Here is a 19661-nt window from a genome sequence, read left to right as displayed (position 1 = left end):
AGAAATACAGATACTCATGTTTAAAACGACTCTAGTGAAAGTTAAAGTAGAGACTACACTTTTGTATTTAAGTAAAAGTAACTTCATGTTTTAGTTTCACGCTGACAACTACATCTCACATCACATCAATACCTATATACAAATGCCATGGGTCAGGTTTGATCATAACTTCTCTGTCTCAATTTGTTGAATGCTTCAGCTGTTACTTCTTACAATCAGCACTGGCGCCATGGATTACTCACCTGTTGCTATTTGATCTGATTCACCTCTCTACTTATGCCTGCCCTGTCTTGTTACTCATTTCCAGATTATTGTTCATTACACCCTAAGGGTATTCTGCAATGCCTCCGTACTTTGCTAAGTTCAGTGTTATTATTATTATTTAGCATTTTACTTTTTGCTTACCTGTAGTCTGCGCAGTCATCTTGCTGTGGAATCCAGCTCCTCACCTGTGCTTGCCAGCTCCAGTACTCGCTTCAAAGCCTTTGTTCATTTTTATGTTAAATAAAAGACTCATGTGAATGTAATCAATCTCTGTTTTCTGTCTGAGATTGACGACAAAATAACATGCATTTTTTTTAATGAAAAAATTGTTGCAAATTTTCAGCAGAAAAAGTTGCCAAGCAACATCAAACTCTGCAATATTGCAAAACAACACAGCTTAAAATCTGTGTATTCGATCAAAATCAACAACTGCCATTAACGTCCATTCACACACTCTTTAAAAAAAAAAAAAAAAAAAAAAAAAAAAAACAGGCCTATATCTTTACAATGCAAAAAAAAAAACAAAAACAAAAAAAAAACTCTTCAATTAACACAATTTTGTCCGAAATATTTTTTTCTTTTGCTACTAATACTTGTATTGTATTTTACTATTTTGGGCATTCGGCTAGAGCTGCTTCATTTTCTTCAAAACTAAAATCAAAACATCCTACAGTATGTTTTCAGCGTTTCATTGTTTTTTCAGAGTATTGTGGATATTTTTTTTCCATGGACATAGTCATTAATGCTGCTAATTCTATGCAACAAAACAACAACACAGTACACAGGCACAATTATAGCCTCGAACATTTTGGATGAACTTTTTTTTTTTTTTTTACGTAATAATCTCCTCAAGCTTTCCATTATAATTTTATTCTTAAATCACAAAGTTTGATTCATTTTTATGTTAAAATATTTGTTAAACTAGTTTAAATAAAGAAAACACTCTAAATGAACACAACAGTAAAACAGTATAAGGAAATAGGAACTCATAAAAAATAAATCTTAATGCATACAGCATTTATAAAGTATTTAACTGTTTTAATACTAACTGTACAAATGTTAACAAAAAGGCACATGATTGTTAAAAAATATATATTTTGAATGAAAGATCAGAGAAGTCTGTATAGTAAACCATTGTCGAAAGTGGACAAAAGGCAATTTATCTAATTTATCTGTGATCCGATTGACTCAAATGCAGCTTATTACCCGGGACAAGCAGGACAGCTTCAGTCATGTTTACATCGCCAACTTTCTCTGTCTCATCCACTTTTAGTCATCCTTTCCTTTTTTGTGGTAAGCTTCACAAACTAGCTTGGGTTGACAAAGCCATGCATTTGCACGCAGGCTCACAATTAAAAAAAAAAATTACTGAATCAAAAATGCATTCAATTAGTGCAATGACAAAAAGTAATATAGATCGCTACACCAAACACATGAAAATGAAAGTAATGAGCCTGGATAAAAATGTAAGAAGTACAAAGACATTTGTGTAAAAATGTAAGAAGTAAAAATTAATGGTTAAATCTAAAGTACAGTAACGAAGTAGTTGTACTTTGTTACTTCCCATCTCTGGCCAAATCCAACCCTTGAAAAAGTGCATCAAACCACATTCACCCTCCACCGAACTTTGGTCTTTGCTACTCTGCAAAGTGAACATCAAGCGTTATTCTGCCATAATGCTGGTTTGAAAGAAGAGCGTTCCATTTAAAAGGTATCAAAGTGTGTGAGAAATGACTTTTATGCAAATCTCATGATTGCAGTTTAATAACCCTTCACCCCATGTAGGGAACAAGTGTGTGGGAACACAGTTACTTCATGGAGCTCTGTTCTAATAAGCTGGTATCTAATCATGTGTTAAACAGGAGAGGGATGCAAAATGTACCTTTGGTTGCAATGAGTTGAGGATCTCAAGAACCAGGATTAAGAACCACAGATGTAAAGGTTGGATGCAACTTGGATTACTGTAAGTTTCATGAATCGACTTATTACACAGGTTGAAACCAATCACATTACCACACTTGTAATCACAAAGCTTCTGAACGTGACTTATTGTTTCACAACTGTTCTTAAAAGCAGTCTGTATGCCTAGGTACTTAATCTTGTACACTTGAAGTGATTAAAATGCCCCAATTCAGCGATTTGGAAGGCTAACCCCTAACCTTTGGCAATATAATGTGGTTGATTGGTTTGGTCACCATCTTTTTGCTGTACTCAAGGTCCCTGCTAAACCACACTCATCACATAGACTCTCTTCAGCACTCGCAAACCATGGTGTTTTCCTCAGGACTGCACCCAATTGTAGTAGAGAAAGGGGTGTCTTCTTAGTGACTGTTGCACCTGGGGGTGAGGATGGATGAGCTGTAAAAAAAAAAAAAAAAACAGATGGAAGTATGAACAGAAACAGATGGAAGATATGGCTTCCAAACACACTGCCATTTGTCAATTAAGAGACAATCGGGATGCCAGGGGGTGGTACTGGACACCCTTTGATGGACAGCTATCTATTTACCCCCTTGTTAGTTGAGGATGACTACTCCAGTCTTGAAAGCCATCATTTCCCTTTCCTCCCGCTCCTATTTCAGTGGATGGCAGCAGGTCATGGTATCAGCTGAACAACATAGTGTCCGGTAAAGGATTGCCCCATTACCCGATAGACAGCAGAAAGTGGATTCATCCTTCCCTGCAGCCATGGATGGCATTCTCAACAAACCTGTCATCCAAAGAACTGCTTTCCTTTTCAGCAGCAAGTGCTTTGTTGATGTGTTTGTACTTTGTCTTGGTTTTATCACCACTGTAACTAGTGATACACAATAAGTTAGGGGCTACAGTGCATCCGGAAAGTAGAGATAGCGCTTCAGTTTTTACACTTTTTATGTCACAGCCTTATTCCAAAACGGATTGAATTCAGTTATTTCCTAAACACAATACATACAATACCACATAGAGACAATGTGCAAAAAAAGATTTTTTGAAATTGTTGCAAATCTATTAAACATAAAAAACCTGAAAAAGTCAAAAATAGTGAGATATCTTGCAGAGGGATGCAGTACTCTTAAAATTGCAAAGCTTCTAAAGCGTGATCATCGAACAATCAAGCGTTTCATTCAAAATAGTCAACAGGGTTGCAAGCGTGCAGCTGCCAAGATGCCACAGAAATATGTCAAGACTGATTTTTCTAAGGTTTTATGGACTGATGAAATGAGAGTGAGTCTTGATGGGCCATATGGATGGCCCCGTGGCTGGATTGGTAAAGGGCAGAGAGCTCCAGTCCGACTCAGACGCCAGCAAGGTGGAGGTGGAGTACTGGTTTGGGCTGGTATCATCAAAGATGAGCATGTGGGGCCTTTTCGGGTTGAGGATGCAGTCAAGCTCAACTCCCAGTCCTACTGCCAGTTTCTGGAAGACACCTTCTTCAAGCAGTGGTACAGGAAATCTGCATCCTTCAAGAAAAACATGATTTTCATGCAGGACAATGCTCCATCACACGCGCCCAAGTACTCCACAGCGTGGCTGGCGAAAAAGAGTACAAAAGAAGAAAAACTAATGACATGGCCTCCTTGTTCACCTGATCTTAACCCCATTGAGAACCTATGGTCCATCATCGAATGTGAGATTTACAAAAAGGGAAAACAGTACACCTCTCTGAACAGTGTCTGGAAGGCTGTGGTTGCTGCACGCAATGTTGATGGTGAACAGATCAGAACACTGACAGAATCCATGGATGGCAAAGAAGGTAACTATATTGGTCACTGATTAGTTTTTGTTTTGTTTTTGAATGTCAGAATTGTATATTTGTGAATGTGGAGATGTTATATTGGTTTCACTGGTAAAAATAAATAATTGAAATGGGTAAAATAGCTAAAACTAAAAACAAACTAAAAACTACTTCCAAAAATATTCAGCTTTGATATTAATGAGTTTTTTGGGTTCATTGAGAACATGGTTGTTGTTCAACAAAAAAATGATTCCTCAAAAATACAACTTGCCTAATAATTCTGCACTCCCTGTATATACACACACACACACACAAACACACACACATATACACATATATATATATATATATATACACAAACGCACGCACGCACGCACGCACGCACGCACGCACGCACGCACACACACACACACACACACATACATATATAAAACAGGTGTATGCCTTTTCAAATAATGTCCAATCAACTGACTTTACCACAGGTAAACTTCAGTTAAGCTGCTGAAACATCTCAAGAATTATCAGTGGAAACAGAATGTACCTGAGCTCAATTTAGAGCTTCAAAGACTGTGAATACTTATGTACGTGATTTTTCAGCTTTTTTATTTTTAATACATTTGCAACAATTAAAAAACAAAAAAAAAAAAACTTTTCTTACATTGTCATTATGAGGTATTGTCTGTAGAACTTTGAGGAAATAAATGAATTTAATCCATTTTGGAATAAGGTTGTAACATAAAAAATTGTGAAAAAGTGAAGCGCTAACACTTTAAGAAAATTAATTATTGGCCAATAAATTAGGGAATATTTCTGCCATTTGACTCCTGTTCTGTAATCAGTATTAAATCTTCAGTACCTACTTTAGGATGGAGCAGCATTTACTACACAGAGCCTTAGTTGACTGACAAGCTGCACATGAAAAATGGTGGACTGTTTAACTGGCACAATCCTAAAATTGAACATAATCATTTTGTTATATTGACAGTGTTGCTTCTGAGTGAACTATGACTCTGTGTTAGATAAATACCACATTTAATAAGATGTTTTTACTCCAAACTTGCCTCATAAATTCAGCCAAGTTAAGACCACGTGTGGTCAAGTGGTGTTTTGTGTTTTAATGGTGAAGGTAGGAATGCATGATGTCAGACAAGACAGATTGGACCTCACAATCATACCTCGACAAAACTAGAGAACGTTTGTTTTTAATGTAGTTGGTTTGTTTAAATGTAGAGACGTTAAGCTTTTTTGTTGATTAAGACCATTTCAATGTGGTGATCTCATTGGAACACTTCCTGATTGTTATCCAACTATTTCATAAATGTTACAAGAGGCAATTCAATCATAACTTAATATTAAAAAATAGTTATCATAATATTATTTAACAATATGTTGCTCTTTTTTGGTTCTCGGAAGCTATAGAAATTACATTTGGACCATTGCTTTTGTTTATATCCATCAAAATGGTTTATATTTCTCATGTCTGAGAAGCAAGAAGGTGCTGAGATTCCAGTGGGTTTGACTAACCTGTCATAAAGAACAAATATCACAATTCTGGGGAAAAAAAAACAAAAAAAACTACATCACCCGGAGAGCCGTATAGCGATTGATGATTGGCTCTTTTACTAGAAAGAGGCACTTCCATCTGTAGAGGGGCAATTATATAACATTTTCCCCAATTAAAACCATACAAGTGGTGAGACTCAACTGATGTGGTGGACTGGACTCTCAAATGTCCACTTGTGCCCACAGCTCTCGTCACTCACAGTTCCTGATATCGAATGAATTTGTGCTTTGAAGATAAGCATGTTGTATGACAGAGAGAAAGTCTGCGTGCTCAAGTGACAAATGGCTGCTGCAGTAACATATGTTGTACAGCAGACCGACAGGCTGTAAGCTGCTCTGGTAACATTTCATACAGAGGACAGACAGGCCGTGTTGCTATAGGAACATATGTGTTGAACAGAAGACAAATCAGTTGTGTGCTGCTGCTTTAGTGTGTTTTATCAAAGACACACAATACTGAGACTGCTGTTAGGGGGAATGTGTTTGAACACACCGATTGGCTGCGTGCTGATACACTAAACATTGCCTGTGTATTTAAAGGCACCATGAAATGAAAACTGACAGTCCTTGGTATTATTATATGAAATATTAAAACATCTGTCCACATTGTTAATTTTTTTTTTTCCCGACTCGTATTTTCTTGTAATCTTTTATCAAAGTAATGTCCAATCAGACCTTTAGAGACCTTTTTTTCATCTCTGGGGTAATTTTTTTCTTCTTACATAAATACATGATACATGATACTTTGAATGCCAATGAATGAATGAACAAATGTACGAATGATTCAATCAATCTTGTTATATCTCCCTTCATTTTAAATGGAAATCTACTGAAAAAAGCCTTTATTTAAAAAAAGAAATATATAAGGCAAGTTTACCAAACCGGGCAAATTTGTGCAAGAGCACAATTCCAGGACAGATGGGCGTGGATATTCTGTGCATGGATTTTCCAACAGTGTGCAAATTAAAGAACACAGATGTAAATGTCATTTACATATTGACCAATGCAAAATTAGCCTAGAGGCAAATAAGCAGAGCCAATGCTCATAAGGTGTGGGTGATTTTTCTCTCACCAGGCATGACACAAAAATGTTTTCCCAAGGTAAGCGGGCTAGACAAATATGCAGGGGTGCTTCAAAAAATAATCATGATGTCAAAGTTAGCCTACTTCCTAAAAAATGTAGCTAATTAATAAAAGCATCTATGCAGTACACACTGAACAATGTGTGCAGTTTTATTATTTTTTTTTAGACCTATTTATTGGACAAAGAAAGTCCTATTCACAAACTAGACAGAGTGACCAGAAGACAACAACAAAAAGCTTTTACATGCAAGATCAAATACTTTAGAATTGGAATTCAGAAATGCGCTCAGCTCATCCATTTTATGTTCTCTTAAGCAATATTGGGCTGTACTCATGATATGGTCCACAAGATGTACATTTTGACTGTGTTACGCACCGTCTAGGGATGGTGCACAACATGAAAGACAAGACAACAAAAATTATTAAAAGATTTTTGATTTATTGGGGTTTGAATTCGGGAGATGACAAGGCCAAAATAACAAACAAAAATTCCTTTGTATTAAATCTCTAACTTACCTAATCAAAAAATAAAAGAAAAGAAAGTACAATTCACTACCCTAACTACCTAACACAAAAACATAGGCCAAACGGTTTTACAAAGAAAATGGCATCAAACTCCTTACTATCCCAATATATACACTATTTACAATCTATTTACAAAAACAGGCAACCATATTTGAAGGACAATCCAAAATCAATGTCAGCAGGCAACAAAGGTCAAACAAGCCGGTGGAACAAAGTATCATAAACAAAGCAAACACTAAAACAAACAGTACTCACAATTCTCAGTATAATCTCAAAAGTCAAACAAAACAAACAGTACTCACAAATCTCAATATAATCTCAGAAGTAAAACAAAATAAACAGTACTCACAAATCTTAACATTCCCAGTCCTAACACATCCAAAAACTCTGCACTATACCACATTCAAACATTTCAACAAACACAAGCAAGTGACCAAAAACAAGATGGCTGCCAAGGAAGTGGTGTCATGGCTTTTTAAAACACTGTAGGCCAATCAGGATCAAGCAAGCTGGAAGTGGCCAATTGGATGTGTTCTAAGCAAAACAGGAACAAGAAAAAAAAAACAGATAAGACAAGACAAACATAGGATTGTAACAACTGTTTCTGTTCAGGAGCAATGAAAAGAGATTACATATTGCCTGAGGGAACTAAAATCGTACTGGTTTTACGTGGCGAGTAAGAGATGGGTAGTATGTATGATACAAGTATTTTAAATACAAAATAATTGTAATTTGTATTTGATAGTGAAAATGGCTTACTATTTTGTATCAAAATTTGTGTATTTTTAAAATACTGTAAAATACTTTGCAAGAAATCTACATCAAGACATTATATAAATGCACCCTCTGAGTGGTGCTTTGGATGTTATTGACTCTTCCATTTAAAGAAGAATTGAAAAAGTCCTAAGAGATATAGAGTACATAATAGTAAAAGAGCTGTACATATAATAGTAGTTTTGGATGGATTGCTGATGCCAAATGTTTGTGGTCCAACACTAACGATTCCTACAATACTTCATTTGCTGTTTCAAATGCCAGTAGTTGATTAGTAGGTTAGCGGCTGTCCGCAGCACCCAGCCACGACTCAGGAAACTGTTCATATTTCTGCCGCACCACAGAGCGACATCTGAATAGTTTTATTTTAAATATCATGCAAATGTGCGCGCCTGGTGTACAATACTTTCAACTGTCTCTGTTTACTGTAACACCATTTTAAAACATTAAGAGGTTGAGTAATCAATGTACAGAGATGATGGCAGTTTTACTGGCCACATTTGCTATATCAAACATAGTTTACTTCACTAAGTCAGTTTAATAGGGAAGGCATTGATCTAATAGAAAAAAAAAAAAAGTATTGTACCGTTATCCACTCACATTTCCGTGCGCCTTGTGATCCGCGGTTCTGAATATGCATTATTAATATTGGTTTGGTGATAAAAACAACTGCAACAAAACATTTCTGTCTTTGCACGCTTCCGATTACCTTTCACGCTCATTGCATGTGCAAAGACCTGTCTGATCACCTTTTAATAAGTAAATCTGTAGATGACATTTCGTTTCCTCATGTGTCGTTGTGTGTGCATTACCCGCTGTCTGCTAAGAACGTTTTTCTTCTCGACTGACTCTTTGGTCAAGTTTCATTCACTACAATGGTGCTGATTAGTGACACAGAGCTCTCTGGAATCATAATAAAATCACAAAGAAATCACAAATAAAAATGTGTTGTTTACCTTGGTTATGCAATCATAATGTAAACAGAAGTAATCAATACTTTAAAAGTGCTCAATTATTAAGATGTGTTAACATAAATACAATTATTATCTCCATAATTGGTTAAGATTGTTATGTCGAGATGTAAAATAGAAAAGGGGAAATTAAGATTGTTTTCTTAAGCAATTTATTTGAACAGGCGACGCAGTATCGCAGTGGGTAGCACGTTCACCTCACAGCAAGAAGGTCGCTGGGTCGCTGGCTCGATCCTCGGCTCAGTTGGAGTTTCTGTGTGGAGTTTGCATGTTCTCCCTGCATTTGCGTGGGTTTCCTCCGGGTGCTCCGGTTTCCCCCACAGTCCAAAGACATGCGATACAGGTGAATTGGGTAGGCTAAATATAGGCTGGATAAGTTGGCGGTTGATTCTGGATTAATAAAGGGACTAAGCTGACAAGAAAATGAATGAATGAATGAATGAATTTATTTGAACATGATTTTCGAAATGCCCTACTTTTATTTAATTAATGCGAGAATATGCAAATCTACAGTCATATGTGTGAAGCTGTTGCATTGTCAGGTGTTTGCTACCCAATAATTGTTTATTGTTCTTTGAATTGTTCTGTAGGCATTTTTTTCTTAAGCATAGCACAAACTGTACAAAACCGAAACTGTGACCCTAAAACTGAAATACATACCAAACCATGAGTAGATTGAACAACGCAATCTCACAGTAATTCGTAACTTTTTGATTTAGTGGCTAATTTGTATGAATTTGTGTGATCTAATTCGTAAAATTTAGTACGATTTGCTCATCACCCAATGACGGTTGGGGTTAGGAGTGGGGTTGTGTGCCACACCTCCTTTTTAAAATCGTACATTTTCGTACGACTGAACTCGTAAAAATTCGTACGAATTAGCCACTAAACTGACAAAATGTAAAATACTTACGTTTCCTCGTGAGATCAGGCTAGATTGAACCGTTGCAGCCCTATATGTTATGGAAGATTTGCAAAGAAATGTCATACTCTTTTGTAGTATTTTTTAAAATATAAAATACTGTATTTTATTTGGATACACGTTGTGGCTGCTGTATTTTGTCGTTTATTTTGATACACCTAAAATGAAGGTATTTGGTATTTTATTTTAAAGCACATTTCAATGTATTTTTGCCCATCCCTGACTCACCTTAGTTGTCTGTCTTTTAATCTCTAAAGCAAATTAAATATAACATATTTGGGAAAACTGTGTGTTCGGACAATACCAACTGTTTGGCAATTTATTATTTTTATACTTATGTTATTTCCTCTGACGTTCCAAACAAATACATGTGGCAAAAAATCTGAAAAACTGCAGCCATTTAAACACTTTTTTTTTTTTTTTTTAACCAAAACATCCACCATTTCAGGAGCACAAATGTTAGTAAATCATGTCGCATGGTTTCCTTAAATTCTCCCCTTCAATAAAATTAGCATCTGACCGAGACAATACAAATGTATATTCACCAGATGTAGAAACAGCATGCATTACACAGCAGTCAAGTTATTCTGGTATGATCTTTTATATCATACAGACATGCATGATGCTTGAGTGATATATATGTTGTTATTATACAGCCTGTACTCTGCCGTATTTGCAAAAGTGAGCTCTATATGTCAGAAAGACAGCCTTATATTTTGATCTTCATGGTTATGGATGCAGGTTGTGTAGTTTGTGTGTTTGCAACGAACACAGTCTTTCTCTCTCTCCATCTCATTCTTTGATTAGCTGTTTTTTTCTGGCCTACAGTTTAATTTATGTGTCTTCTGCCTCAGAGAGGGGAGCAGACCGGCATTACAGAGGAGTGTAATTTATATTGATTTACCTTTTGGATGGAGGGATGGCTGAGGAAAGAGGGAGAGATGGGAGGAAGAGAGGGATGAAGGATGGTAAGTCTCATCTTTGAAAAGCCCATCCGTCTTTGCAAGAGGAGCTGTGGCAACCCTTTAACCTCCGCAGATGAGATGTGTGTGTGTGTGTGTGTGTGTGTGTGTGTGTGTGTTCAGTGTGTACATTTGTGATGTACCTTCACGCCTCAAGGGAATTGAAATTAATAGCATAAGGGTTGCTTACATGCGTGCAAGATTTTGCCTTACAAAATACCAAACAAAAGCAAAAAAAAGGACATTTGGCTCATTCAAGCATGCACCGGTGTATTGGAGAATAAGAGCTGCAGTGTGGATCACAGCGCTGTGCTCTTTTTTTTCTTTTTTTTTTCTTGATCACACTTGCAGAAGATAAAATAAGACTTGACCATATTTAGACAAAATTAAATATTTCAGCTCAATCTCAGGTGGTTATTTCCATGTTACAATAAAATAAATAAATAAATATGCTACATTTAAAAAAAAAGTTTTATTTTTTGCGACTTTTAGTGTAATTAATAAGAAGTTATATATTTGATAAATTCTAATAGATTCATACAATACTAATACATACAGTCTTATGCAAAAATTTGGGCACCCCTCAGTGGCTGCATGATTATGTGCTCTTGATGATGAAAGATCACATAAAATGCTGTTCAGATTCAAGAGAAAGCTAGATAATGTCATGTTTGTCAGACAGAAATGATATAGTGTAGCAGTATCGAGATGTGTGAAATTAAATTGAAACTGAACAATAGGCTATGCAAAAGTTTGAGCACCCTCTCTTCTGTGTACTCTCTTAATGCTGATTGATTACAACATAAAACTGATTTGAGTGACTCTGTGCACCTTAATAATCCTAACAGAGGTGCAACCAATCAAGAAAAAAGTTTATTTAGGATGGCTGATTGCTATATGTGCTACTCCATATTTTGAACCAGAAAGAAGCAACACGAAAACCTCAAAAGAACTTTCTAATGACCAGAAAACTAGGATATTTCACGATCAAGAATTAGGAGAAGGGTGCAAAAAGCTATCACAAAGCTTTGAAGTCTCTGTCTCTACAGTCTAAAATATAGTAAGAAAATGGAAGGCCACAGGAACAGTCCTTGGAAAGGAAAGATGTGCTAGACCAAGGAAAATATCTGCTAGGCAAAGGCAATGAATGGTTGGAATAGTCACAGACAAACCACAGACCACCTCCAAAAACCTCCAGGAACATCTTGCAGCAAATAATGTCCTTGTACATCGTGCCACAGTTCAGCGCACTCTTCACAAAGACAGCTCAATGGAAGTGACGCTGCTTTTTCCATACACTGTAAAAAAGAATAAAAATCTGTAAAATTAACAGTTGGATTTAACGTAAAAATAAATAAAGAAATAAAAGTGAAAATTTCCTTGCTCTGTTAAACATAAATTGGGAAATATTTAAAAAAAGAAAAAAATAACTTCTGTTATCTTATGGTAAATTTCTGTATTTTAGCAGATGTTATATATATATACATATTAGGGATGTAACGGTATTGTAAATACCGTCATACCGCAATATTAATTTTTTTCGATATTACCGTAGTCGCATGACTCGGTAAAACTATAGGTCTTCTGAGAAAATTTGCTCAGGCGAATGAAGCGAACGGGAGGTACCGGAAAACTACAATTCCCATAAGCCCAGGCTTGGCCATAATCCCTTGCGGTCTGTTGTCGCTACAGATCCAGTAATGCGGAAATGGAGTGTGCTGCTAGAAGCGGGGATCAAAAAGAGCTGTAAAACTCTAAAGCGGGTGTTGTCGCCGCGCGCGTCCTGAATAGTGGTGTTTTCGCGCGAGTTCTTATCAGCTGTGTTGTCGCGCGAGTTCTTATCAGCTGTGTTGTCGCGCGCGTACTGTAAAGCGGGGACGGAGGGTATGTCGCGTCGCGGGGGCACTTTTGATCATTTTGGAAGGGAACATTCTATCAAAGACTAAAAAGGGCATGTGCACTGCACAGGTTGAGCACTGTGTGTGCACTTGCCTGCAAGTTGGGGAATACGACTAATCAGTCATGGGGACTGCAGAAACACAGCACACTGTTCAGATTGATGCAGACATGAGATCTCTATCTCACTCATGGTTTGTGCTCTCAAGTGGGGGAAAGACAATGCACAACGTTACCCACTGCTGTCAACCTGGGCCAAGTCATATCTCTCTTGTCCCAGAAACCTCAGTCCCAAATGAGAGGGTTTTTTTTCTGTTGCAGGGGACATTGTAAATGCCCAGAGATACCAGCTTTTACCAGATTATATTTATATGATAATTTTCCTTTAAACCCATCTCTGTCTAAGTGAGTGAGTGATTAAATGTTGAATGAGATGAGTTTTCAACAATACTAAATTTAAACTTTATTTTTTTACATGGTTTAATATTTTTTTGTTATTAAAATTGAAGTTCCTGTTACAAAGCTTACAGATAGATGGCTAATTTGTATGTCATTGACACTTTTGGCACTTTTTTGGAGAATTTTCATAAGTTTTGTTTTTTCCTGTAAATGATTCAATAAATACCGTACCGTGACATTCATACCGAGGTATTACCGTACCGTGAAATTCTGATACTGTTACATCCCTAATATATATATATATATATATATATATATTTATATATATATATATATATATATATATTGGCACCCTAGGTGCCGGGAAAAAAAAAATTAACATTACAGATTTTTTTTTTACAGTGTAGGGTATAAAATTCATCCAGATGAAACTGCTGATTTGAGAGCCCAGCAGGCAATGACTTGCAATTATAAAAATTATCAGAGGTGTCCAAAATTTGCATAAAACTGTATCAGTTCAAATGCATAAATGCACATACATAAAATGACTCATTTACTGTTATACATTACATTTGTAATGTGAATTATTACATTTAAAAATTGATAATTTTACAATCTTTTATTGGCATTTTTTGCAACATTCCATGATTTATTGAGTAAATGTATTACATTTATTTAATGCAGTAATATGATACTGCTCTTTGTTCAGTAATATCAATTGTTAAGTTTACAAATAATAATCTGAACCAAAAAAAAAAAAAAAAAAAAAAAAAAACTGGGTTGAAAAAATCATTATATGACTTACTACATTCTGTAGTGCATGTATTTGATAGTTTCATTTTATTTCAGTTATAACGTTACTATATTTATTCATGTGTTTATGTATTTACCCAAAGAAAGTAACATCAAGAAAGCATTAAAAAATAGAATTGAAATGTCAAGGATGTACAAAATTTCTGTCACGCTGGTAGACAAGAAAGGTTATCTTTTCACAGTTTTATTCAAAACAAAGTTATTAATTATATTGGGGAAATCAAAGGGATGGTGTTAATGCTGTAGCTATCTTCTTTAACAGCACAGTTAGTGTGAACATCAGATGTTATCGATGTTCACATATAGTTCGCTCGTTCGGCATCAGCAGGCGAGTATACAGACACACAGTTCATCTAGTAGATAGCCGATCTTCTGGTAAACAGTGTAAGCACGCTTCTTTAATCGGTGTGGATCAGAAGGCATGTAATGAACATCCGTGGATGAGTATACAAGCACACAGTTCATCAGAATGATAGCAGATCTTCTAGTAAATACCAGAAAAAGAATATTCACTCAGTATGAAAGACTCAAAGACTCATAATGAACATCTACAGTATGGAAGCCGAGGAGAAGATGAAGTGGTGAAGATGAGGACAACCATCCGACTTTAATACCAGCCGAAGACTGAGAGGAGAAGGTAGGTTTATATTGTGTACTTGGGTGATGGGAAACAGGTGCAAACAATTAGAAGGCTGATGAGAGTTCAGGATTGGATGGTGGTGGTTTGTGAAGGCGAATGATGATTGGGTGAGCAGAAACAAGCCAGGGATGTGACAATTTCATTCGCTCATTCATTTTCTTTTCGGCTTAGTCCCTTTGTTAATCCGGGGTCGCCACAGCGGAATGAACCGCCAACTTATCTGGCACGTTTTTACGCCGTGGATGCCCTTCCAGCCACAACCCATCTCTGGTTAAACATCCACACACACTCATTCACACTCATACATTACATGGACAGTTTAGCCTACCCAATTCGCCTGTACCGCATGTCTCTGGACTGTGGGGGATGCTGGAGCACCCAGAGGAACACAGAGAGAACATGCAAACTCCACACAGAATCCCCAACTGACTCAGCCGAGGTTCAAACTAGCAACCTTCTTGCTGTGAGGCGACAGCACTACCTACTGCGCCACAGCATCGCCACAATTTCAATATATAACTAAAGTTTATTTACTAATTTTATTTTTTTCATCTTAGCATTGCTCTACATAGTAAAACAATTTATATAGCATTTATAATTGCATGTTTCTTATTTTTATAAGCTATATATTTATGCATTAAAATGTAATTTGAGGTGGCATGGTGGCTCAGTGGTTTGCACTGGCTCCTTACAGCAAGAAGGTCATTAGTTCGATTTCCAGCTGGGTTAATTGACATTCCTGTGTGGAGTTTGTAAGTTCTCCCCGTGTTCGCATGGGTTTCCTCTGGGTGCTCTGATTTCCCCACAGTCCAAAGACATGCACTATAGGTGAATTGAATAAGCTAAATTGTCTGTAGCATATGGGTGTGAAGGCGAGAGAGCTGGGTTGCAGGTGGAAGGGCATCTGCTGTGGAAAACATATGCTGGATAAGTTGGCGGTTCATTCTGCTGTGGTGACCCTTGGTAAATAAGGGACTAAGCTGAAGGAAAATGAATGAATGAATAAAATGTATTATAAAAATATGTATTTGAAAGTGAATGCATTTTAAAAGTAGTCACATTCAGAATCTTATTAATAGGCATGTGTCAGCCTAAATGGATATGAAATTCTGTTAAAGCTGCATCTGTTGGAAATCAAAATGAGAATTTTTATGAGAATCACTGTTCCTAGAGCATAGCTTTTACTGAACACACCAGCGTAATTTAATTACATATGCTGAACAAAATATTGCCTGTAGCTCCTAGTAAAAAGTGTATTTGTTACTCTCTTTTTTTCCCCTCCTAACACATGCTCTTTGTTTAAAGGAAGCTGCAGGCTTTCAGTTTGGCTTCATCAGCAGAAATGGCTGACTCCATTTAACCTCCAAAAACCCCAGCTGCTTTGCCATGACAGACCCATTCCTAAAAAATGTGTGCTGCTGACCAAATACACAACAACAATACAGTGCATATTGTTTATAAACAATTTATTATAGTGCTCAGTACAAACATATAAGAGTAACTGTAGTAGCTACAGTTTTGCCTTCAGAACTACCCTATTTCTTCATTACATTGATTCAACAAGGTGCAACAAGCATATTTAGAGATTATGGTTCATATTGAAATGACAACAGTGATGTGAATTTCCTGTTCCTCCACATGCCAATTGTGCTCTTTTGGATTGGGATCTGGTGACTGTTGAAAATATTTGAGTTTAGAGAACTCACAAGTCAGTTTGAGAAGATTTGAGGATATTTTTTCCTGCTGGAAATAGCATAACAAGAAGAACATATTCAATTTAATTCAATTCAGCTTTATTTGTATAGCGCTTTTACAATGTAGATTGTGTCAAAGCAGCTTCACATAAATGGTCATAGTAACTGGAACACTGTGGTTCAGTAACTGGAACAGTGTGGTTCAGGTTTTAGTGTTTAAGTTCAGTTCAGTTCAGTTTAACTCAGTTCAGTGTGATTTAATCATTACTGAGAGTTCAAACACTGAAGAGCCAATTCATCGATGCGTAGCTCTACCAATCCTGAACCATGCGAGGCAGTGGCGACAGCAGAGAGGGAAAAAAACTTCACCTGATGGGAGTGAAGAAAAAAAACCTTGAGAGAACCAGACTCAGTTGGGCACGACCATTTTAATTTCTCCGCTGGCCAAAAGTCTTGTGCAGAACTTCATTCGCCGTGGTTTATGCTGGAAGATGGCCTCAATGAAGACTCATCTGTCCCTGGAGCGTCGCTGGAATCAGACACATGTTCTCCACTCCCACGACCATCAGCGCAGCAGCAGCTCAGGATGTGGCCTGGTCCCGGTTATGGAATCCTTGGAATCATCACGTCGCTGGTCTTGGATCCAATCAGTGACTCCGCCTAATCTGAGGACCTCGGGATGAGTATCCCCAGGTAAAAATAGAGAATAAAGAGAATAATTAGCGTAGCTGCTGTTCATAGTGTATATAAGCAAGATGCAGAAGCCAGTGTGGAACCCGCTAGGTGATGCATTGAGTGTATGCCTTACTAAACAGATAGGTCTTTAATCTAGTTTTGAACTGGGAGAGTGTGTCTGAGCCTCGGACGTTATCAGGAAGGCTATTCCAGAGTGTAGGAGCCATGAAAGAGAAGGCTCGACCTCCTTTACTTGATTTTGCTATTCTAGGTACTACCAGAAGCCCTGAATTTTGAGATCTTAAAGAGCGAGTTGGTTCGTAGCGAGACAGAAGGTTGGTTAGATAAACAGGAGCTAGATTATTACTGTTGTCTTAATCTATAAATCTATAATAAAAGAGACACACTTTCATTGCAAAATCTCACATGCTACAGTGAACTACAGTACATGACTGGGCCAAGTCTGGCTCCGAGACAAGGGCCAAACATGGACCATATCTGGGGCTGTTTCTCAATTCCAAAAACACAAAGAACGGACTTATGTTCTTGTGGAGGCCGATCTTGCCAGGTGTCCTCAAAAGAACAAACTCGGGAGGCCGTGAGAACAGAGAACGTGTCCTGTGAGAAATGAGATCCTGCGTTCTTCCTAATGGTCACCTGACCTTCACGTATTTTTGATGGAATATTATTTAAACACTACAGCTTTTATACAATGATTTTCTGTTTCCCCCTTTTCAAAATATATACTCTGCATAAAAGCATTAATATTAAATAAATAATATTAATATTAAATATATTGCACAATGCAAATAAAATAGATTTTTATACAAATTTTAGCAAACAAACACCCTAATGTGTACATTCCTTTATTAAGATGTCCATGGTAATGTTTATACTCACCGTTTCATTTAGGGAAACTCCTGAGATAAATAAGTTACATCTCTGAACTTTACTAAAAAATCTAAATAAAACACAGCGCTTCCCACCTCCAGTCGCAATGACTTCTGGGACTTCTAGAGTGCTTGATCGGTGCTCAAGTCTGCATCAGTGCGTCCTCGATAAAACACATTCGGGAAGTTTCTCGCGTCCTCCGTTCCTGCGGTCTTGAGTATTGGAATCGAACTTTGGCAGCTGATGATTACGTTACACGGGAACACGAAGACACAAGACCGCTAATGAACGCGTACTGAGAAACAGCCTGGGTCAAGTCAGAGCCAAGTTAATAACTCATAATTGGGCCTGAACTAGGCCAGATAGGTTGGTGTGTCACGATTGCAATGAAACTGACAAACCCATGAAGCATTGCACTTTAGGGACACTTTGAATGTGCTTTTTCTCAAAGCGACCTGATTGGTAGAATGTTTTTCTGTACTCAAAAATTATTGTATGTGTTTTAAATGTTGGTCGAGACAGACAAACTTACGTGGCCCACATATACATTTTTTTTTTTTACATCTGGGCCAAATACTACATTTTACATCTGGCCCAAATCTTGTGTGCCGCCTTAACGACGGTGCCACCACTGCCAAACCCAAGCCATGTTTGGCCCACACTGTATGCCATTGCCAGATGAACGCCAGCTTCTGCTGTGCCAGCTTTTTGCCAAATCTGAGCCAGAATTTTTTGCTACTTGGATTTTTTTTCACCATTAGTTCTTTAATGCTGTGTTGTCACCTCATGTCAACAGTGCCTTCTCCAGTCAAGACCAAAAAGCTGTGCATATACACACCAAACGGACAGCAGCAGACTGAAACGAGAGTGTATGTTCTGCCTCTGTGTGAGATGATGCATCTTTCCAAACCTGCAGTTGGGAGTATCTGTATTGTCATTCCATATAGGGAAGCCAGAATTAGTGTTGCACTCATACAAACCATAAACAAAATGGCATTTATTTACAATCCTGCTGAAACGGGGGGTTTCATGTCCCTTTAAGAGACCGGGCCATGCACAAATAACCACAATATAACTGGTTAATTTCATGCATTGTTGATCTTAATTAGGGCAACTTTAAAGGTAATTTTCTCAGTGTTTCGATTTTGTAAAACAATAAGAATTCTGATTTTTATATAGTTGTATTTCAGCAAAATTTTTATCGTATCCAAACAAATCGCACATCAATGGAAGGCTTATATATTTAAAGGGCCAAAAAAAAAACTCGTTTCAGTAGGGTGTTTTAGGGTGTTTTTACAGTGTGAATAGTGTGAATACAAATATTTGCATTTAATTAAAACGCTGATGGGTTTGACACAAAGCTTGATGTTTAAATATTTTTTTGATTGATCAAAAAGTTAAATGACATAAAAAAAAAAATCCTTTTGGTACTGTGATTTACATGACCAACACATTATTTATTGCATTAAGTATTTTTATGGCGACGCAGTGGCGCAGAAGGTAGTGCTGTCGCCTCACAGCAAGAATGTCGCTAGTTTGAGCCTCGGCTGGGTCAGTTGGCGTTTCTGTGTGGAGTTTGCATGTTCTCCTTGCATTTGCTTGGGTTTTCTCCCGGTGCTCCGGTTACCCCCACAGTCTAAAGACATGCGGTACAGGTGAATTGAGTAGCCTAAATTGTCCGTAATGTACGAGTGTGAGTGAGTGTGTATGGATGTTTCCCAGAGATGGGTTGCAGCTGAAAGGGCATCCGCTGTGTAAAACAAGTGCTGGATAAGATGGCGGTTCATTCCGCTGTGGCGACCCCAGATTAATAAAGAGATTAAGTCAAAAAGAAAATGAATGAATGAATGAAGTATTTTTATGGTATACATTTT

This window comes from Danio rerio, chromosome 20, assembly GCF_049306965.1.
Source record: "Danio rerio strain Tuebingen ecotype United States chromosome 20, GRCz12tu, whole genome shotgun sequence".
Taxonomy (NCBI): Eukaryota; Metazoa; Chordata; class Actinopteri; order Cypriniformes; family Danionidae; genus Danio; species Danio rerio.
This window is presented reverse-complemented; position numbering follows the sequence as displayed.